Source organism: Salvia hispanica, chromosome 2, assembly GCF_029641045.1.
Source record: "Salvia hispanica isolate PSC_SH4W2 chromosome 2, Shi_PSC_v1, whole genome shotgun sequence".
Lineage (NCBI taxonomy): Eukaryota > Viridiplantae > Streptophyta > Magnoliopsida > Lamiales > Lamiaceae > Salvia > Salvia hispanica.
This window is the reverse complement of record NC_142693.1, coordinates 58,390,619-58,414,743: the sequence shown is the minus strand read 5'-3', so window position 1 is coordinate 58,414,743 and position 24,125 is coordinate 58,390,619.

The following is a 24,125-nucleotide window of genomic DNA, read 5'->3' as shown; positions in this document are numbered from 1 at the left end:
ACACGTCTGTTTCGTTGACTTCCACGAAACAGCTCCACCCCCCACAGTGAACACATACCCACTCGTCGAAAACGAGTCTTTCGAATCAAAGATCAAATTTGCATCATAGTACCCATCAAGTACTTGGGGATAGTTTGTGTACTGTAGCTCAAAGTTAAGAGTATAATTCAAGTATCTCAAAACCCTACGCAGAGCTGTCCAATGTTCCTTGCTTGGGTTGCTTGTAAATCATTTCAACTTATTCACCGTACACGCAAGATCTGGTCGGGTACAGTTTGTGATAAATATCAACCTCCCTATGATCTTTGCGTATTCTTCTTGAGCTACAGGCTCGCCCGTGTGCTTACTCAAATGCACGTTGGGCTCCAATGGAGTCTTAGTGGCTCACAATCAAACGAGTAAAACTTCTTAAGCACTTTCCCAATGTAATAAGATTGTGTCAAAGGAATTCCCTCATGATTCCTTTTAATCTTGATTCCGAGAATCACATCAGCTAGACCTATATCTTTTATATCAAAATTTCTTTTCAACATGGTTTTTGTCTTGTAAATAATGACACTATTGCTCCCATTATCAACATATCATCAACATAAAGACACACAATAACAAAACCGTTATATGTGTTCTTAATGTAAACACACTTATCACACTCATTGATAGTGAACCCATTTGACAACATCACATTATCAAACTTCAAGCGACATTGCAAAGGCGCCTGTTTTAATCTATATAGAGACCTCACTAGTTTGCAAACCTTCCTTTCTTGGCCAGGTACTACAAACCCTTCAGGTTGCTCCATATATATTTCTTCTACCAATTCACCATTCAGAAATGATGTTTTCACATCCATTTGGTGAATTTTAAGATTGTGCAAAGCAGCAATCGCAAGAAGCACTCGAATGGAAGTGATTCTCATAACGGGTGAATACGTGTCGAAGAAGCCATATCCTTCTTGCTACTTAAAGCCTTTCACAACTAGGCGAGCTTTGTACTTTTCAATATTACCATCAGTTTTATATTTCCTTCTCAGGATCCACTTGCACCCTAAAGGTCTTACAGCCTTCTGGAAAGTCCACTAACACCCATGTGTTATTTCTCATAATTGATTTAATTTCACTATTTATCGCTTCTTGCCAGAATAGCGCATCTGGGCTAGAGAGCGCTTCCGCCAACGACTTTGGTTCATCATCCAAAATAAAAGTTATGAAGTTAGGACCAACTGTCTTAGCAACTTTAACTCTTTTACCACGTCTTGGTTCTGCATCCTCAGGATTTAACCTCGATCCTTTTAGAGGATCAGAACTAGTGATTCATCCATCATTCTTTCTCTCGGATGATCCTCTTGCAAGGGTACACATTCCCAAAGAATATAGCATTCCTTGACTCAATCATTGTTCCTTCAGCCACGCCAGGCGCAGCTGGCCTATGGACTAGGAAACGATATGCACTACTATTAAGTGCATGGCCAATAAAGATGCAATCGACTGTTTTAGGGCCTATTGCAACTTGTTTTGGAGGTGGCACTTTTACCTTCGCTTAGTACCCCCACACTTTGAGGTATGAATACAAAGGTTTCTTCCCTTTCCACAACTCATAAGGCGTCACATCCTTATTTTTTAGTGGAATCTTGTTCAAGATATAATTCGCCGTTAACACAGCCTCCCCCCACATGTTATGTGGGTAAACTTGAATTAATCAACAGAGCATTCATAATCTCTTTAAGTGTTCGATTTTTGTGTTCCGCAACACCATTCGACTGAGGAGAATATGGACCTGTGGTTAGGTGAATTATATCACTTGAATGGCATAATTATGCAAACGGCGCTACATACTCACCACCTCTATCACTTCGAACACACTTAATTCGACAATTAAGTTGATAAGTCTTTCTTGGCTATTTACTGAAAGACGAGGTCTCGGTGATTGTCATTTCTTAATCATTGTTGACATAACATTGAGCATACGATATTAATTGAAAACTACTTTGACTTATCAAATGGTGAGGGTATTTCGTTGCCCAAGAATCCTGATAGATTGGGTAGTGATCGTTAATGTCTAAGTGGTGCTAGTATTGTTATTGCAATGAATCGTGTGCGGGAGAGGCCGGTCTGATGATATCCTCAAGAGGTGTTTACAAAAAGGTTTTATTATTCAGAAAACTGGCCAGTTGGAATTTTTTCCATGAATAATAAATAATGTTTCTGAACTAAACCACTCTTGGAAAAAGAAATTAATTAATAAAAGTCAGATAGTAGACTTGATATTAATTAATGGATATTTATATCTTTAACACGGGAAATGATTTAATTAAAGAGGAAGTCTCGGAATACTCGTAATTTCGGTTTGGACGGGCAGTCAATATTATATCTATCGTGGATGATAATAATATTAAAGTTTTGGTTTGAATTAAATTAGTTTTAATTTAATTAATGAAAGCCTGAACTGTGGCCCAATCCAATCCTCCATAGATCCCTGGTCTGGCCCAAAATAATTAACTTAATATAAAAGAGAGAAGAAGAGAAGACATATTAATAATTCTACTGATATTTTTCTTTCTCTGCAATCTGTGAGAGAGAGTGAATTTTCGAGATTTAGGGTTCTTCAAACCAGAGATTTCTGTCTTCAATTCTTCTCTGGCTTTTGAGGATTTGACAAGCTTTGCCCACACAAAGGTCAATTCCAAGTTAAAGGGAACAGTTCAAAAGATCCGTGGCTGAGATTCAACCCTTGAATTCTTACGGTATGTTTTTATTAATTGCATATATTCAGTATGATCTATGATTATATGCTTATGAACATGTTTCTAGTTTACAATCTGAAAAGGCGTGTTTAGATGTAAATCTTTCAATCATTCTAAATAGATTTCCGCAACAAAACCAACAGGAGGTGGGTAGTATTTCTTCAGAAATACTATTTATGCTATGGGGAATGTTGGCTCACCGGAGGATCAACACTGGCTACTTTATGATCAAGCATTTTGAGAGACATGCCAAGAAAAAAGAGTGGCAAGCTTTGCTGCGGAGGTGTGGTCTCTGCCTTGGCCTACCACTACCGGATTAGTGCCGAGATTCGGGTCCCATATTTGGGCAGTAGAGCGATCGATCGACTGGGATATTTGGGCAGTGGGAAGGCGAGCATGGTCACGGTGGATAGTCGAGGTGTTGCATGCTTCATTCTGGACAAGAAAAAGCTGTTTAGGTTTCCTGCCTCCCAACTCACTACCGTTGAAGGGTGGGCTAACCAAGCGAAGTGGAAACTGAACTTACCAGATCATCTGGTGTGGATAGCGAATGACCCACCCTAGGGCCAAGGGTGGACGGCTCAAAATCCAATGTATGTGGCCCCACAATACATTCCGCAGCCCGAGATTCCTAATGAGCCTCTATACATCCAAGATGTCGCACCGGATATGGAAGACGATGATCAAGAGGAGGCCACTGAGCATGAGGCGGGTGAGAGCAGCCGATCGAAGAGGAGACATCCAGTTGGCCGACCTTCTCTGTTTGAGATAGCGGCCGGGATCAGCTTGGGCATGCCTCTCAATGGGATCAAATGCAAAAATGGCATGAGAATGATTAGTTATGGAGGGCCCAACAGTAGTCCCGATTAGAGTTCTTCAAGACACAAATAGGCTCAGGGCGACGCTAGATGGACCGAGGAGCAGGCTTACTATCTGAGGCTTCCACCACCATCTGAGCATCCATGTAGAGATAACCCACACCATCCTCTTCTCTTCAAACTTAATCAATGCAAAGGAATGAATAAGTTTGAAGAGAAGTGGATGGTGTGGGTTACCTCTACTCGGATGCTAGGATGGTGGTGGAAACCTCGCATAGTAAGCCTGGTAGAAAGCCTGCTCCTCGGTCCATCTAGCGTCGCCCTGAGCCTGTAGGTGTTGTGTAACACCCGATGAACCATACACCAGATATTACTTAAATATATTTTATGAAAATCATGTAAATGGTAGAGCCCATGTAGGGCTGGGTCACATCATGCAAATCACTTATGGTCATTGACTATTAACATCTCAACTTTTCTCACATTCATATATGTTTGACTTATGCAACTTTCATCTAATCGCATATCATTCACAAATCAAACGGTTCGGGGCTTAGCAATACTTGAACAATAAGCCGAGGGACTGGTACGAGGGTCAGTGGACACACATAATAGCTCTGTGGCTTGCTCAATGACACAATAACCTGGCACGAGGGCCTTACCCGACGGCACGATGACATGCCTCGATGGCCTTGTTCAATGGCACGATAACTCGGCACGATGGCCTTACCCAATGGCACAATGGCGTTGTTCAATGGCACGATAAACCGACAAAGATGGCCTTACCCAATGGCACAATGGCTCGACATGATGGCCTTACACGATGGCCTGGCACGATGGGCCCACACTAGCACAACGAGGTTCCATGTCAACCGAGCACTTCTCAGCCCCTGGCCGAGCTTTTGGGCATAACTGGCGCGGTGTGACTGAGTCCCATATCCTCCTCCCACAAAGAAATGGTCTTGTGGACCCGAGTTGGACCATATAGACATCTTTTTGCAGCTTTAAACCAACATTTGCAAATCTTTGATTTTCATCTTATAATTCTTATCGTATTCTTATTGTAAACAACACTGTTAAACACTATCATGAAGTTTTAAACATTTCTTTTCTCATTTTTGAAAATTGTTTATTTCTAACACAATGTTAGAACAAATTTTATATCGAAAGAATATATTTCTAACTAGGCCATGTTTAGGGATATTACATGTTGTATCTGCGTCTCGAAGGAATGAATAAGTTTGGGAGCTCTGACGTGGACGGGTGATGCTCTCCCTCCTCACTATCTTTATGTCATGACGCTATCAATGAACTTCTGGAATTGTTGATGATTTATTGAACTATTATTATTTTTATTTTGATTTTTATTTCTTATTTGATTTGTGTATGTCCTGTGGGACTTGAATATGAGTATGTAATGATCATATATTTATTCATATTGTGAGGTGTTTATTTTCGGGCGCTTGTGATGATTTTTTGTTATTGTCTGAAAAATGCTTTGTGAAAATGGCGGGAATATGCTTTATTGGTTATGATTTGCTTTTGAGTGAATTGTTTGTTTGCTTGTTCAACGCCGATTCCCATGAGATTTTAGCCAAACCTTCGTTTCTGAGTGATTTTATCATATGCATGTTGTTTCTAGAACTTGCTTATAATCATATTAATTCTACATAGTGAATGTGAATTTAGGAGACTACGTTAGACATTCTTTGTTTTCCCCTATACAAGTGTATATATTTTTTCTTAATCCCTGATTAGACCTCTTAGCTTAAAAAGTGTTTCAATGTTAATTAATTGTTAAGTCACCCTCAAATGTGATAAGCCTACAAATTTGGAAGCATATATAAGGCGTTGTTCTTAAAAAAAATATATAGAGGTATAAGCTAGACGAAGTCTAGAGAAAAAGAAAAAGAAAATAAAATAAAATAAATTTGTGGAGGTATAAGCTAGACGAAGTCTAGAAGAGTTTTGTTTAGGTTTCTAAATAAGTGAGGACCAGATGGAAAGAAGAAGTTTGACAAAGTCTTACTTATCTGAGATTTGTTCTGGGAAATGGTCTTTTGTTGGAAATTTTAATATGTGGGTACTTGTGTTTCTTATAATTTTCAACTACTTTAGCCTAAATATTCACTACCGTCTAAAGAGCCACATTACTACCTTAATAAAGTCCTTTCTGCTTTAAACTCACTTTCACATTTTAGTAGAAAAGATGGTTGATTTTGAGCAAGCTTATGGATAACATTACTTGCATTTTGATTTGAGTGATTATTATTGAGCCTCTATACACTTGAGAGTGAGTGAAGCATGAAAAATTACATTTCATGAACATGTGAAGGCATTGAAAACAAGCAATACATGAGACAGTAACTCAAGGTAACGTTTGATTGATCTTTGTATGTTTCCATGCCATCGTCTTTTTAAATCTATATCTGAAGCAAAATCCAATTTCACCTCTTGTATGAGTGTATTTTTTCTTTGTGATCTTCTTCTTCTTATTTGATGACAAACAAGGTTTTAAGTTTGAGGGAGTTGACAAACTCATATTTTTATCGGTTTAATTGGTCTGTTGATGTGCTAAATGTTGAGTTTATCACGTGAAATTGTCTTTGTCCAGCCAAGTATTCTATCTTTTGGAGTTTTATGTGTTTGTTGAGTGTTTTAGGAAGAACAGATGGAAAAGGAGACAAAATTCGACTGAGGATCCACCGGAGGCAGCAAGGCCTTCAAAAGCATCACCCGGCCGGGTGAATATTAACCCAGGAAATATACTCGGCCGGGTACTAGTGAAGAAGTGTGGAAGTTCTAGAAAAGGGGTCGAAAAATAGGACGTGGTCGGGTGAATTTTACCCTTTAAAATCCACTCAGCCGGGTACTTCAGTTTGACGCGTAATTTTTCTGAAAGCACGATTTTTGGAAATGAAAAAAAGAAAAAGAAGAAAAAGTCTAGGGTTGCAGGGGACGAGATTTATTCTACACCTACCGCCTCCATCACTCACACACACTTCGAAGAACACCTTTGGGAGAGAGATTTGAAGATTGAAGACTCTACATCAGAAGATTGAAGCTTCACTCCATAGATCTATCTCATGTTAGAAATAACTGGATAAAATTCTCAAGCCGTGTACATGCGGTACTCTAATTATTACAATCGAAGGAAAATAACAACAATAAGTAGAATGAAAAATTACAAAGGAAATAATAAAACTAACCAACAATAAGTCTAGTCGAGGGAAGCCCTCTTTCCGCAAGACAAATTACGTCCCGGCTAGTGCTCATGGAATGGCGTATTGTCCCCAAAGATAAAACTACTTCCTCCTAGCGTATAGAAGCACCTCAAACCCGCTAGGCACCGGCGAACTTGATAGAGTTCAGAGAATCGAGCTATGCAATGCTCCTAAGATGCACACTATGATGTAGAGAGCTTGATAGAAGATGTAATGCTTTTTGTTGGTGTACTTTTCCATCTACAACTCCATGCCTTATATAGGCTAGAGATGAAGACTTGAAGGATAATGATATTAAGACACTACAAAAAGAAATTGGGGGTTACTCAAGGTGAAAGGCCAAAGGACTTAGCCTTATTAAAGGCCAAAGGCCTCTTATTTTCACACGTTTTCAACAATCCTCCACATTGGATTCATAAGTGATTCACATGTTGAAGCGACCCACACTTCTTCACTTACATAGATGATTCTTTTCCAGGTATCCTGCAATACCCACCTTTTCGAGGTTTCTAAGAATCATTAAAAGTCAAAACTTAGCCTCCTACCACATGCTGTCTAAAGAATGGGTGAAGATTAAAAATCTTCCGAGTGTTACAACTAAAATCATATAGCTTCGTTTCCCATTGAACCAAGCCCATGAGATCTCCATTCGCATGGTTGGGTTACCACTACAATCATCTTTTATGATGTGGTTTTCAATCTCATTCCTTTTAGCAATTTATGCATTTGATCACGGTTTAAACTTTTCGTTAACGGATCCGCTAAGTTATCCACTAACCTTACATAGTCAACTGCGATAACACCACTTGTAATCAATTGTCTTACTGTATTATGTCGTCGACGAATATGTCGAGACTTACCATTGTATAAACCACTATGTGCCTATAGCCGCTTGGCTATCACAGTGTATCACTACTGTTGGCACTGGCTTCTTCCAACATGGAATATCTTCTAAGAAGTTTCTAAGCCACTCGGTTTCTTCCCCTGCTTTGTCTAAAGCGATAAACTCATATTTCATGGTGGATCGAGCTATACACGTCTGTTTCGTTGACTTCCACGAAACAGCTCCACCCCCCACAGTGAACACATACCCACTCGTCGAAAACGAGTCTTTCGAATCAAAGATCAAATTTGCATCATAGTACCCATCAAGTACTTGGGGATAGTTTGTGTACTGTAGCTCAAAGTTAAGAGTATAATTCAAGTATCTCAAAACCCTACGCAGAGCTGTCCAATGTTCCTTGCTTGGGTTGCTTGTAAATCATTTCAACTTATTCACCGTACACGCAAGATCTGGTCGGGTACAGTTTGTGATAAATATCAACCTCCCTATGATCTTTGCGTATTCTTCTTGAGCTACAGGCTCGCCCGTGTGCTTACTCAAATGCACGTTGGGCTCCAATGGAGTCTTAGTGGCTCACAATCAAACGAGTAAAACTTCTTAAGCACTTTCCCAATGTAATAAGATTGTGTCAAAGGAATTCCCTCATGATTCCTTTTAATCTTGATTCCGAGAATCACATCAGCTAGACCCATATCTTTTATATCAAAATTTCTTTTCAACATGGTTTTTGTCTTGTAAATAATGACACTATTGCTCCCATTATCAACATATCATCAACATAAAGACACACAATAACAAAACCGTTATATGTGTTCTTAATGTAAACACACTTATCACACTCATTGATAGTGAACCCATTTGACAACATCACATTATCAAACTTCAAGCGACATTGCAAAGGCGCCTGTTTTAATCTATATAGAGACCTCACTAGTTTGCAAACCTTCCTTTCTTGGCCAGGTACTACAAACCCTTCAGGTTGCTCCATATATATTTCTTCTACCAATTCACCATTCAGAAATGATGTTTTCACATCCATTTGGTGAATTTTAAGATTGTGCAAAGCAGCAATCGCAAGAAGCACTCGAATGGAAGTGATTCTCATAACGGGTGAATACGTGTCGAAGAAGCCATATCCTTCTTGCTACTTAAAGCCTTTCACAACTAGGCGAGCTTTGTACTTTTCAATATTACCATCAGTTTTATATTTCCTTCTCAGGATCCACTTGCACCCTAAAGGTCTTACAGCCTTCTGGAAAGTCCACTAACACCCATGTGTTATTTCTCATAATTGATTTAATTTCACTATTTATCGCTTCTTGCCAGAATAGCGCATCTGGGCTAGAGAGCGCTTCCGCCAACGACTTTGGTTCATCATCCAAAATAAAAGTTATGAAGTCAGGACCAAATGTCTTAGCAACTTTAACTCTTTTACCACGTCTTGGTTCTGCATCCTCAGGTTTTGACCTCGATCCTTTTAGAGGATCAGAACTAGTGGATTCATCCATCATTCTTTCTCTCGGATGATCCTCTTGCAAGGGTACACATTCCCAAAGAATATAGCATTCCTTGACTCAATCATTGTTCCTTCAGCCACGCCAGGCGCAGCTGGCCTATGGACTAGGAAACGATAGGCACTACTATTAAGTGCATGGCCAATAAAGATGCAATCGACTGAGGAGCATTCATCATCTATTTAAGTGTTCGATTTTTGTGTTCCGCAACACCATTCGACTGAGGAGAATATGGACCTGTGGTTAGGTGAATTATATCACTTGAATGGCATAATTATGGAAACGGCGCTACATACTCACCACCTCTATCACTTCGAACACACTTAATTCGACAATTAAGTTGATAAGTCTTTCTTGGCTATTTACTGAAAGACGAGGTCTCGGTGATTGTCATTTCTTAATCATTGTTGACATAACATTGAGCATACGATATTAATTGAAAACTACTTTGACTTATCAAATGGTGAGGGTATTTCGTTGCCCAAGAATCCTGATAGATTGGGTAGTGATCGTTAATGTCTAAGTGGTGCTAGTATTGTTATTGCAATGAATCGTGTGCTGGGAGAGGCCAGTCTGATAATATCCTCAAGAGGTGTTTACAAAAAGGTTTTATTATTCAGAAAACTGGCCAGTTGGAATTTTTTCCATGAATAATAAATAATGTTTCTGAACTAAACCACTCTTGGAAAAAGAAATTAATTAATAAAAGTCAGATAGTAGACTTGATATTAATTAATGGATATTTATATCTTTAACACGGGAAATGATTTAATTAAAGAGGAAGTCTCGGAATACTCGTAATTTCGGTTTGGACGGGCAGTCAATATTATATCTATCGTGGATGATAATAATATTAAAGTTTTGGTTTGAATTAAATTAGTTTTAATTTAATTAATGAAAGCCTGAACTGTGGCCCAATCCAATCCTCCATAGATCCCTGGTCTGGCCCAAAATAATTAACTTAATATAAAAGAGAGAAGAAGAGAAGACAGATTAATAATTCTACTGATATTTTTCTTTCTCTGCAATCTGTGAGAGAGAGTGAATTTTCGAGATTTAGGGTTCTTCAAACCAGAGATTTCTGTCTTCAATTCTTCTCTGGCTTTTGAGGATTTGACAAGCTTTGCCCACACAAAGGTCAATTCCAAGTTAAAGGGAACAGTTCAGAAGATCCGTGGCTGAGATTCAACCCTTGAATTCTTACGGTATGTTTTTATTAATTGCATATATTCAGTATGATCTATGATTATATGCTTATGAACATGTTTCTAGTTTACAATCTGAAAAGGCGTGTTTAGATGTAAATCTTTCAATCATTCTAAATAGATTTCCGCAACAAAACCAACAGGATGTGGGTAGTATTTCTTCAGAAATACTATTTATGCTATGGGGAATGTTGGCTCACTGGAGGATCAACACTGGCTACTTTATGATCAAGCATTTTGAGAGACATGCCAAGAAAAAAGAGTGGCAAGCTTTGCTGCGGAGGTGTGGTCTCTGCCTTGGCCTACCACTACCGGATGAGTGCCGAGAGTCGGGTCCCATATTTGTGCAGTAGAGCGATCGATCGACTGGGATATTTGGGCAGTGGGAAGGCGAGCATGGTCACGGTGGATAGTCGAGGTGTTGCATGCTTCATTCTGGACAAGAAAAAGTTGTTTAGGTTTCCTGCCTCCCAACTCACTACCGTTGGAGGGTGGGCTAACCAAGCGAAGTGGAAACTGAACTTACCAGATCATCTGGTGTGGATAGCGAATGACCCACCCTAGGGCCAAGGGTGTACGGCTCAAAATCCAATGTATGTGTCGCCACAATACATTCCGCAGCCCGAGATTCCCAATGCGCCTCTATACATCCAAGATGACGCACCGGATATGGAAGACGATGATCAAGAGGAGGCCACTGAGCATGAGGCGGGCGAGAGCAGCCGACCGAAGAGGAGACATCCAGTTAGCCGACCTTCTCTGTTTGAGATAGCGGCCGGGATCAGCTTGGGCATGCCTCTCAATGGGATCAAATGCAAAAATGGCATGAGAATGATTAGGTATGGAGGGCCCAACAGTAGTCCCGATTAGAGTTCTTCAAGACACAAATAGGCTCATGCGATGCTAGATGGACCGAGGAGTAGGCTTACTATCTGAGGCTTCCACCACCATCTGAGCATCCGAGTAGAGATAACCCACACCATCCTCTTCTCTTTAAACTTAATCAATGCAAAGGAATGAATAAGTTTGAAGAGAAGTGGATGGTGTGGGTTACCTCTACTCGGATGCTAGGATGGTGGTGGAAACCTCGCATAGTAAGCCTGGTAGAAAGCCTGCTCCTCGGTCCATCTAGCGTCGCCCTGAGCCTGTAGGTGTTGTGTAACACCCGATGAACCATACATCAGATATTACTTAAATATATTTTATGAAAATCATGTAAATGGTAGAGCCCATGTAGGGCTGGGTCACATCATGCAAATCACTTATGGTCATTGACTATTAACATCTCAACTTTTCTCACATTCATATATGTTTGACTTATGCACCTTTCATCTAATCGCATATCATTCACAAATCAAACGGTTCGGGGCTTAGCAATACTTGGACAATAAGCCGAGGGACTGGTACGAGGGTCAGTGGACACACATAATAGCCCAGTGGCTTGCTCAATGACACAATAACCTGGCACGAGGGCCTTACCCGACGGCACGATGACATGCCTCGATGGCCTTGTTCAATGGAACGATAACTCGACACGATGGCCTTACCCAATGGCACAATGGCGTTGTTCAATGGCACGATAAACCGACAAAGATGGCCTTACCCAATGGCACAATGGCTCGACATGATGGCCTTACACGATGGCCTGGCACGATGGGCCCACACTAGCACAACAAGGTTCCATGTCAACCGAGCACTTCTCAGCCCCTGGCCGAGCTTTTGGGCATAACTGGCGCGGTGTGACTGAGTCCCATATCCTCCTCCCACAAAGAAATGGTCTTGTGGACCCGAGTTGGACCATATAGACATCTTTTTGCAGCTTTAAACCAACATTTGCAAATCTTTGATTTTCATCTTATAATTCTTATCGTATTCTTATTGTAAACAACACTGTTAAACACTATCATGAAGTTTTAAACATTTCTTTTCTCATTTTTGAAAATTGTTTATTTCTAACACAATGTTAGAACAAATTTTATATCGAAAGAATATATTTCTAACTAGGCCATGTTTAGGGATATTACATGTTGTATCTGCGTCTCGAAGGAATGAATAAGTTTGGGAGCTCTGACGTGGACGGGTGATGCTCTCCCTCCTCACTATCTTTATGTCATGACGCTATCAATGAACTTCTGGAATTGTTGATGATTTATTGAACTATTTTTATTTTTATTTTGATTTTTATTTCTTATTTGATTTGTGTATGTCCTGTGGGACTTGAATATGAGTATGTAATGATCATATATTTATTCATATTGTGAGGTGTTTATTTTCGGGCGCTTGTGATGATTTTTTGTTATTGTCTGAAAAATGCTTTGTGAAAATGGCGGGAATATGCTTTATTGGTTATGATTTGCTTTTGAGTGAATTGTTTGTTTGCTTGTTCAATGCCGATTCCCATGAGATTTGAGCCAAACCTTCGTTTCTGAGTGATTTTTGTTGGAACATATATACTAAAAAGCATTTTTCGAGTTTATTTTTGTATTTGATAAATTGCTTGTATATTGTAAACACTCTTCATTTAATGAGAATAATAAATGTTTTCTTCACACTGTGTATTTTACTTTAATGGGTATTGACCGTATTTAATTATATATTAAATTATATAATTAAAACGCCGGAAAGTAAAATCAGTCTAAGTCTTCTACATTGAAGGTTGGGTCGTGGAACAGGTCATCACAGTAGGTGGCCCAACCGGTACCTTGTAGAAGTAAAACTTTTTCACAACCTAGATAGGCTTTGGCTACCTATCGTGAAAGGTTGCAGTGTCCATCCGAAAGTCGTCTTTACCTTGAGAATGACTAGTGACACTGGTGTGGTATAGCATTGAATGGATCTAAAGTATAGACACGTCTTTGTTGCTATCTACTGTAAGACGATGTCTTGGAGATTTAATATTTCCTAATCTTTGTAATAATATAGGACACACGTTATTTAATCATACGCTGCTTTGACTTATCAATAGGTGCGGGTTTTTCGTAACCCAATATTCTTGATATCTTGGGTAGCAGTAATTAATAACTAGAATGGTGTCAGTTTTATTATTACATTGAATCGTGTGCCTGCGCGGTTTGACTATATCCCCAAGAGGTGTTCGAGAGAAGTTCTATTATTCGGAAACCCGGCCGGTTTGGATTTAATCCAAGAATAAATAGAAAAGGAAAAGTATATTTTTAATATACATCTCGTACGAGACAAACTCTTGGAAATAAAGATATTAGTTAATTTAAAGTCTATAGCAGACTACAAATTAATTAATGGATATAGAAAGTCTTAGACACGGGAAATAATATATTAAAGAGGTTAACCTGGATTGCTTGTAATCACGGATTGGATGGGCGGTCAATATTTCTTCTATAGTGGCACAAGAAATATTCCATTGGCCTTATATTAAATTATGGGTTATAATTTAATTAGTAAAGAAGGTCCAATGGGGGAGGCCCAATCCAAGCCCCATAGATCCCTAACCTTTTTTCAGAAACTCTACAATCCACTTTTAAAGAAAGGAGGAAATTACAACTGATGTCAAGAGGGCTCGAACTCGGCACCTCATACATTAATGTCTAAGCTCCTTGCCGCTAGGACAAAGGCTCTGGACCCCATAGATCCCTAACCTAGCCCATCATAAACTCTATAAATAAGAATGTAAGGAGGAGACACATATGTTATCACAAACCCTAGCCTCCACACTTGGCTTTCTTGTCTTCTCCTTCAAGATTCTTATAATTTCTAAGAGATTCCTCCCACAAGGAATTTAGATCTATAGAGTTAAGGGTCATAGGTTAGAAGATCTTTGGTCTTGCATTCACAATCAAGCTTCAAGGTCTACACGTGGAGAAGTAGCAAGCCACTTCGATTCTTTGGAGAATCATTGTTGTAAGTATTCAACAACATAATTTAAATTAAATTATGTGATTAATTGCGCAATTATATGTCTCTACATGTTCAAGCATGAAATTGAATCGACCCACATAATCACCTAAATAGATTCTTATGTGGATTTATTTGTTTTGCAATTTCCGCTGCGATCATCCCCAACAACTGGTATCAGAGCCATGCTTTTAGGCTCTGATTATGTGGGTTTAATCTTGTTTTTTCAAAATTACATGGATCAATGAAGAATATTTTAGATCTATAAGTGAATGCTCTAGATCGGCTAAAGAACATTCTAGATCTATGAATTTTATTCAAGATTGATGAAGAATGTCTTGATCTACAAAAGAGTACTCCAAGATCTATCGAATATATTCTAGATCTATTTTATGTAGTTGTTAAATGGAATATTCTAGATCTATAAGAATATTCTTAAGAATATTGTAGATCTATGATAGTTTATTCTTGATCTATGTTTATTGTGTTCTACTTGTGTAGATTTATATGTTTGAAAAATGTGATGGATGATTGTTTTCATGCTTGCAATATTGCGTGATTGTTGAATCTTGTTGTTTTTCGTTTTATTGTAAACCCACGGGGGTTGACCGTGGAAGATTAGGATTTGTTTTTCCTTGTATATTTCTTTTGTAAACAAATGTAATAGTTAGAATACAAAGAAATGTAATACAATGGAGCAAACAAGACAAAGAACGGAACCGGCGACAATGACCTAGGCGGTGGCCGAAACCCTAGCGGGCTCGGCCGCATGCAGATCTAGGTGGCGGCGGCGGCTGCTTTACGAAGCAGCCGCAGCAGCGCTGCGTCGGCGGCTCCAGGCTGGCGGCAGCGGCGGCAACGGCTGGGCAGGGGCGACGGCAGCGGTTGGCGGCAGGCGGCTGGGCTGGCCGCAGGCTCGGCGGCGGCTTCAGCCGCACGCAGATCGAGGCAGCGGCAGCTGGCGGCTGACGGCACGGCGGTGGCTCTCGGTGCTCGGCGGCAAGGCAGCCCGATGAAGACGGCGGCGGCACGGATCCCTAGAAGGCGGCAGCGGCTAGTTGTTTTTATTTTAGGGCAAAACCCTAATTAGGGTTTTAGATGGCCCGATTAATAGACAAGGCCCAATGTGTGGTCTTGACCTAATTTTTATGCCCTAGATATTTGTTTTATTCAAATGGGGTATGTATTTTTTATTTAATCCTTTTTATCCGGAGTACCATGGTTCATGGAAAGGATAAATTGTGATTTATTTTGATTATTTGGTTTTAGACACTTAGTGGTTTAAAATCAAATGATTTATTTGGTTATGTGTGATGTGACAAAGTGTGCAAATTTATTTGCCTATGTGATTTACATCTTATGTGAGTTAAATAATTATTTGCTTGCATGATAATCAAATGAAAACCATTTTAACAAAAAATGACTAAGCGATAATTACGAACAGTCATGTTGTATATGGTCTCCATAAATGGTATTCAAATGTGAAGTAAATTATATAACATTTTGACCTTTCTTTAGAGGAGTTATGTTATTAGTAATATTTACAGCTTTCATAAGATTTGAATAACTAAAATGGTTCTTTTAAATGAAAGGCATGTTTCTGAAGGAATATTGATTCCAGTGGGAGCGATATTATCACGAAATGAGCATTATTTAAAAGATGTTAACCATGGTCTTAGAATCTTGTTGAGTGGCGTGCGACCTTTCTTTAGAGGAGTATTCAAAGCAAGATAAGATTCTTGAGGACTAGAATTATGGTACTAGCTTAGGCAATATTAGGCAGCCATGCCATTCTTATGGTCTCTTGACTATCTGTCGGTATTGTGACCAAGAAATGTTTTTTAAAATCTAAATAATCCATGACATCTTTTGGTGCTTGTTTATTTAGCGTTTTAATAGCATATGTGATTTTCGAATGTTTTATGGTTTTACATTCTTTTATCATGTATGGATTGTGTGAAGGATACCTTTTATTTTATTCTCAGTCAATATCAATTCTGTCGATTTATCCATTATCTGTGATCTTGAAAGAAAACTCGAGGGCCAAAATTTAGTAGACTGGAAATGTAAATGGATACGACTCTCATTGCTAAAAGTTTGAAATTTGTTTTCACCAAATTTATGATCTCCATTTCCTCGACAACGCTTCACAAAAGAAAGTTTGAGAATGCATTTTATGCATGTACTCAACAAGTTCTTTAAGGAAGAATGTCAAGCTACTTTCTTGGAAGTAGTAGGACAAGTCTTGGTACATACCGATGTTAAAGGGATATCCAATGAGGACGTTGTCCAGATTTTATTGGAAATCCAACAGAGAAAGAATGTTTTGAAGAATCTTATGATTCAGTTACTCAAATAGTTCTATACTCAGTTCATCGACAATCGTAATAAGATGTGACTATAAGAATATAAGAAGGTTGTTACTGAAAAGTTGGAAACCTTCAGCATTATATTCACTTTATTACTATTGGAGGAAGATAACATGATGGTTGACTAATTCATTAAAGCTACATCTTTTCTATGTCTTTGTTTTATCTAACAGAAGACTAGCAATGAAAAGAGAAAATAGTTGAATTGTCATCAATGTCTGTTAGAAAGCAAGAAAGACAAGAAAAATTTTGGTGAAGAAGCAAAGAGGAGATGCATTATAGTCGGATTGACCTCTTCAGTAGAAGGACAATGACTTAGGTAGCAATGCAACTTCTAAAAGAGAGTTCCAAATCCAGTTGGGCAGTTGTTGCAGTGGGAGCTCTTTATTTATGCTCACTTTATTGTTTTGATTTGATAAGTAATATTTTGTTGATACAATTCTGTTTAGAAAGAATTCAGATTCAGTTTCTAAACTTGTATATGATTGAGCAATGTTCGATGTCATTTTATAATGCGCGCATTATTGAAAAATGTGATTTGAACATTTATCATAGTACCATAGAAAAGCATTATAGTATCTAATCTAAACAATATAAACGCAACAAATTGAGCTTTACACAACCGTTCAACTTCTTAAACTATGAACGATAAAGTATTTGTGGCACTTAGACATAAGGCCAAGAAAGTACTTAGAGATTGATCAAACTGATTTTATCTAACTCAAGTGATTTTAGTAGCTTGTTTGTTAAAAGCTTAAAAGTCAAGAAAGTCTAGTTGATGCACTATAAGTTAGAATCATTTGATTCAGAATACTTATAGAAATGCAACATAGAAAGACTAGCAAGTCTAATTGGTTTATACCATAAGAGACGAGCAGTGAGTTAAGATCAGTAGTGGGAGTTAAATCCTAGTTGACTACTCCGAGCATTCTTCTAAAGAATGGGATTGTCATATAAGAAGATATCGAAGTCTCTCTATGATAAGTTCGATATATGAACAGTTTTACTCAATAACACCTTATCATTGACGGGATATACGTTGGAAACAATGAGTTATACCTTAAAGAAACTACCATGGCATCAGTACCTTCTACGACACACGAGTTGTGGACTAGAGGTAAGTCTAGTCCAACACATCTCAAGGTGTGGAGTCATTCCAACACATGTCTTGGAAAAGGTATCCAAGTAATTGGAGTTATGTACTGAGGTGTGTTTTAAGGTTATCCCAAATAATAGAAATGGTATAAGTTCTAAAATTCTTCAGAACTAAAAGGTATTTGTTTATACGAATACTAGATTTGGATGAAGATTATGAGAAGAACTACAAGCCTAACAGACTTGATGATTCTCAAGATAATGAGAATATCTATTTTCCATCTTAACCAATAAGTCATACCATTGGAAACCTGTGCACTAAGGAAAATAACGTTGTACCTATGATTGTAAGAGTCATATCGTAGTGGGAGCGTTCTTTGCGAACATAATAAGTTCATGGGCCTAAGGGAGTCGTCAGACTCAGTCTTAGATCAACTTGAACCTAATCTCTGTAACTACAAGGATACATTGGCTCATTCAAATAGACGTTGTACCTATGATTGTAAGAGTCATGTCGTAGTGGGAGCGTTCTTTGCTAACATGATAAGTTCATGGACCTAAGAGAGTTTTTAGACTCACTCTTAGATCAACTTGAACCTAATCCCTGCAACTACAAGAACGCATTGGCTTATTCCGATAATCGTTTTTTAAAAGACGATGGATTCAGAATAGTAATCATAGATACACAAAGAATGTCTACAAGACTTGCGACACTACCATAAACTGTTTAAGTCAGTGGGAGCTAGTGAATCGACAAGTGTAAATATGGATCTTAAAAGGCTAGAATAATGGCTAGTGGGTTATGCCCAGAGAGAATTTTCTTCTTGCCTGCCATTCTGCCTTGATCGATCTGTATTATATTGTCTATGGTAGCCTACATAAATTAGGATGTATGTGTTATGATTGTCAAGACAGTTCTCTTTGGTAGAAGTCTTGAGGAAATCATCTACATAGAACATCTTAATGGTTGTGTAATGAAGGGCAAGAAACACGTGATTTGGAAGCTTATGTAGATCATTCATGGTCTTAGGAAAGGATCTAAATCATAGAACATGTGTTTCATCATCGTTGTCAAATCTTTTGATTTTGACAAGTGCCCTTAGCCACAAGTACAAGAAAGTTGAAAGTGCACTATATTTGGTATTTTATTTTGGTACTCTACGATGATGACATCTATAAAAGTTGACAAACAACTAAGAGGGTTATCTAGCGTAGGAAACTGGTCGTCTACCCAGTTTAACGATGAAGGATTTGAGATAAACTAGTTACATTCTAAGCATCTAAGTCCTTAGATTGCTAGAAAAGAATGTTATGTTTTCTTAACAAAATCCTACATCTATACAATACTTAGACACTTTTGCATTGAAAATTCCAAAGAAAAGTTTTTCTCTAGATGGAATTATCTTGTCTCTAGTCAAGTGTTTTTCGACACTGAATGAGATCAAGAAGAATGAGACAAGTTCCACAAGTGGAAGTCTCATGTATGCTATGATGTGTATTAAGTAAGATATTAGCTTTGCCGTTGGCATAGAAGTTTGATATCATGTTGACCATGGCCAAGGACATTGGATTCGGTAAAGATCATACTATAGTACTTGAAGAAGACTAAATGGTATGCTCTAGCTTACCAGTCATCCATGTTATGTCCTTTAGGTTACATCGATTAGATTTTAATAATTGATCGATGATCGAGCAAGTCATCCTCTGACTATGTGTTCCGTAAGGAGTTGAAAACTGAGTTATGAAGGAGTGTGATTACATCATAGACTCTATATGAAAATTACAAGTGTGGTTTCATCAGAAACTGCTAAGGTAGTTATTCAACTCGGTAATTTCCTATTAGCTCTTATCGTGATTCCGAGTATGCAAATGAGTATTATATTTTGTTATGATTACTCTAGCCTTGCGTCTAACTCAAGGGAAACACGACCTGATAAAGCTAAACAAACACATAGAGAGGAAGTATCATATAATTCGGGAGATTGTACAACACATAGAGAGGAAGTATCATATCATTCAGGAGATTGTACAGAGATGAGACATATACGTAGTCAAAATTGCAATAGAAAACAACCTTGGTGATCCTTTCACGAAAGCCCTATCGGGCGGGACGTTTAATCGTCATATGAAAGGCATAGGTGTTAAGTGCATTAAAGACTCAGACCTGCTTTCTCTATAAGTGGGAGAAATTGAAGAAAATTGACAGTAGTATACTCGAAAGCATGTTTTGAGTATAAGTGGGAGATTGTTGGAACATATATACTAAAAAGCATTTTTCGAGTTTATTTTTGAATTTGATAAATTGCTTGTATATTGTAAACACTCTTCATTTAATGAGAATAATAAATGTTTTCTTCACACTGTGTATTTTACTTTAATGGGTATTGACCGTATTTAATTATATATTAAATTCTATAATTAAAACGCCGGAAAGTAAAATCAGTCTAAGTCTTCTACATTGAAGGTTGGGTCGTGGAACAGGTCATCACAGTAGGTGGCCCAACCGGTACCTTGTAGAAGTAAAACTTTTTCACAACCTAGATAGGCTTTGGCTACCTATTGTGAAAAGTTACAGTGTCCATCCGAAAGTCGTCTTTACCTTGAGAATGACTAGTGACACTGGTGTGGTATAGCATTGAATGGATCTAAAGTATAGACACGTCTTTGTTGCTATCTACTGTAAGACGATGTCTTGGAGATTTAATATTTCCTAATCTTTGTAATAATATAGGACACACGTTATTTAATCATACGCTGCTTTGACTTATCAATAGGTGCGGGTTTTTCGTAACCCAATATTCTTGATATCTTGGGTAGCAGTAATTAATAACTAGAATGGTGTCAGTTTTATTATTACATTGAATCGTGTGCCTGCGCGGTTTGACTATATCCCCAAGAGGTGTTCGAGAGAAGTTCTATTATTCGGAAACCCGGCCGGTTTGGATTTAATCCAAGAATAAATAGAAAAGGAAAAGTATATTTTTAATATACATCTCGTACTAGACAAACTCTTGGAAATAAAGATATTAATTAATTTAAAGTCTATAGCAGACTACAAATTAATTAATGGATATAGAAAGTCTTAGACACGGGAAATAATATATTAAAGAGGTTAACCCGGATTGCTTGTAATCACGGATTGGATGGGCGGTCAATATTTCTTCTATAGTGGCACAAGAAATATTCCATTGGCCTTATATTAAATTATGGGTTATAATTTAATTAGTAAAGAAGGTCCAATGGGGGATGCCCAATCCAAGCCCCATAGATCCCTAACCTAGCCCATCATAAACTCTATAAATAAGAATGTAAGGAGGAGACACATATGTTATCACAAACCCTAGCCTCCACACTTGGCTTTCTTGTCTTCTCCTTCAAGATTCTTATAATTTCTAAGAGATTCCTCCCACAAGGAATTTAGATCTATAGAGTTAAGGGTCATAGGTTAGAAGATCTTTGGTCTTGCATTCACAATCAAGCTTCAAGGTCTACACGTGGAGAAGTAGCAAGCCACTTCGATTCTTTGGAGAATCATTGTTGTAAGTATTCAACAACATAATTTAAATTAAATTATGTGATTAATTGCGCAATTATATGTCTCTACATGTTCAAGCATGAAATTGAATCGACCCACATAATCACCTAAATAGATTCTTATGTGGATTTATTTGTTTTGCAATTTCCGCTGCGATCATCCCCAACAATTTTATCATATGCATGTTGTTTCTAGAACTTGCTCATAATCATATTAATTCTACATAGTGAATGTGAATTTAGGAGACTACGTTAGGCATTCTTTGTTTTCCCCTACACAAGTGTATATATTTTTGTCTTAATCCCTGATTAGACCTCTTAGCTTAAAAAGTGTTTCAATGTTAATTAATTGTTAAGTCACCCTCAAAAGTGATAAGCCTACAAATTTGGTAGCATATATAAGGCGTTGTTCTTAAAAAAAATATATAGAGGTATAAGCTAGACGAAGTCTAGAGAAAAAGAAAAATAAAATAAAATAAAATAAATTTGTGGAGGTATAAGCTAGACGAAGTCTAGAAGAGTTTTGGTTTGGTTTCTAAATAAGTGAGGACCAGATGGAAAGAAGAAGTTTGACAAAGTCTTACTTATCTGAGATTTGTTCTGGGAAATGGTCTTTTGTTGGAAATTTTAATATGTGGGTACTTGTGTTTCTTATAATTTTCAACCACTTTAGCCTAAATATTCACTACCGTCTAAAGAGCCACATTACTACCTTAATAAAGTCCTTTCTGCTTTACACCCACTTTCACATTTTAGTAGAAAAGATGGTTGATTTTGAGCAAGCTTATGGATAACACTACTTGCATTTTGATTTGAGTGATTATTATTGAGCCTCTATACACTTGAGAGTGAGTGAAGCATGAAAAATTACATTTCATGAACATGTGAGGGCATTGAAAACAAGCAATACATAAGACAGTAACTCAAGGTAACGTTTGATTGATCTTTGTATGTTTCCATGCCATCGTCTTTTTAAATCTATATCTGAAGCAAAATCCAATTTCACCTCTTGTATGAGTGTATTTTTTCTTTGTGATCTTCTTCTTCTTATTTGATGACAAACAAGGTTTTAAGTTTGAGGGAGTTGACAAACTCATATTTTTATCGGTTTAATTGGTCTGTTGATGTGCTAAATGTTGAGTTTATCACGTGAAATTGTCTTTGTCCAGCCAAGTATTCTATCTTTTGGAGTTTTATGTGTTTGTTGAGTGTTTTAGGAAGAACGGATGGAAAAGGAGACAAAATTCGACTGAGGATCCACCGGAGGCAGCAAGGCCTTCAAAAGCATCACCCGGCCGGGTGAATATTAACCCAGGAAATATACTCGGCCAGGTACTAGTGATGAAGTGTGGAAGTTCCAGAAAAGGGGTCGAAAAATAGGACGTGGTCGGGTGAATTTTACCCTTTAAAATCCACTCAGCCGGGTACTTCAGTTTGACGCATAATTTTTCTGAAAACACGATTTTTGGAAGTGAAAAAAAGAAAAAGAAGAAAAAGGCTAGGGTTGCAGGGGACGAGAGATTTATTCTACACCTACCGCCTCCATCACTCACACACACTTCGAAGAACACCTTTGGGAGAGAGATTTGAAGATTGAAGACTCTACATCAGAAGATTGAAGCTTCACTCCATAGATCTATCTCATGTTAGAAATAACTGGATAAAATTCTCAAGCCGTGTACATGCGGTACTCTAATTATTACAATCGAAGGAAAATAACAACAATAAGTGGAATGAAAAATTACAAAGGAAATAATAAAACTAACCAACAATAAGTCTAGTCGAGGGAAACCCTCTTTCCGCAAGACAAATTACGTCCCGGCTAAAGCTCATGGAATGGCGTATTGTCCCCAAAGATAAAACTACTTCCTCCTAGCGTATAGAAGCACCTCAAACCCGCTAGGCACCGGCGAACTTGATAGAGTTCAGAGAATCCAGCTATGCAATGCTCCTAAGATGCACACTATGATGTAGAGAGCTTGATAGAAGATGTAATGCTTTTTGTTGGTGTACTTTTCCATCTACAACTCCATGCCTTATATAGGCTAGAGATGAAGACTTGAAGGATAATGATATTAAGACACTACAAAAAGAAATTGGGGGTTACTCAAGGTGAAAGGCCAAAGGACTTAGCCTTATTAAAGGCCAAAGGCCTCTTATTTTCACACGTTTTCAACAATCCCCCACATTGGATTCATAAGTGATTCACATGTTGAAGCGACTCACACTTCTTCACTTACATAGATGATTCTTTTCCAGGTATCCTGCAATACCCACCTTTTCGAGGTTTCTAAGAATCATTAAAAGTCAAAACATAGCCTCTTACCTCATGCTGTCTAAAGAATGGGTGAAGATTAAAAATCTTCCAAGTGTTACAACTAAAATCATATAGCTTCGTTTCCCATTGAACCAAGCCCATGAGATCTCCATTCGTATGGTTGGGTCACCACTACAATCATCTTTTATGATGTGGTTTTCAATCTCATTCCTTTTAGCAATTTATGCATTTGATCACGGTTTAAACTTTTCGTTAACGGATCCGCTAAGTTATCCACTAACCTTACATAGTCAACTGCGATAACACCACTTGTAATCAATTGTCTTACTGTATTATGTCGTCGACGAATATGTTGAGATTTACCATTGTATAAACCACTATGTGCCTATAGCCGCTTGGCTATCACAGTGTATCACTACTGTCGGCACTGGCTTCTTCCAACATGGAATATCTTCTAAGAAGTTTCTAAGCCACTCGGTTTCTTCCCCTGCTTTGTCTAAAGCGATAAACTCATATTTCATGGTGGATCGAGCTATACACGTCTGTTTCGTTGACTTCCACGAAACAGCTCCACCCCCCACAGTGAACACATACCCACTCGTCGAAAACGAGTCTTTCGAATCAAAGATCAAAT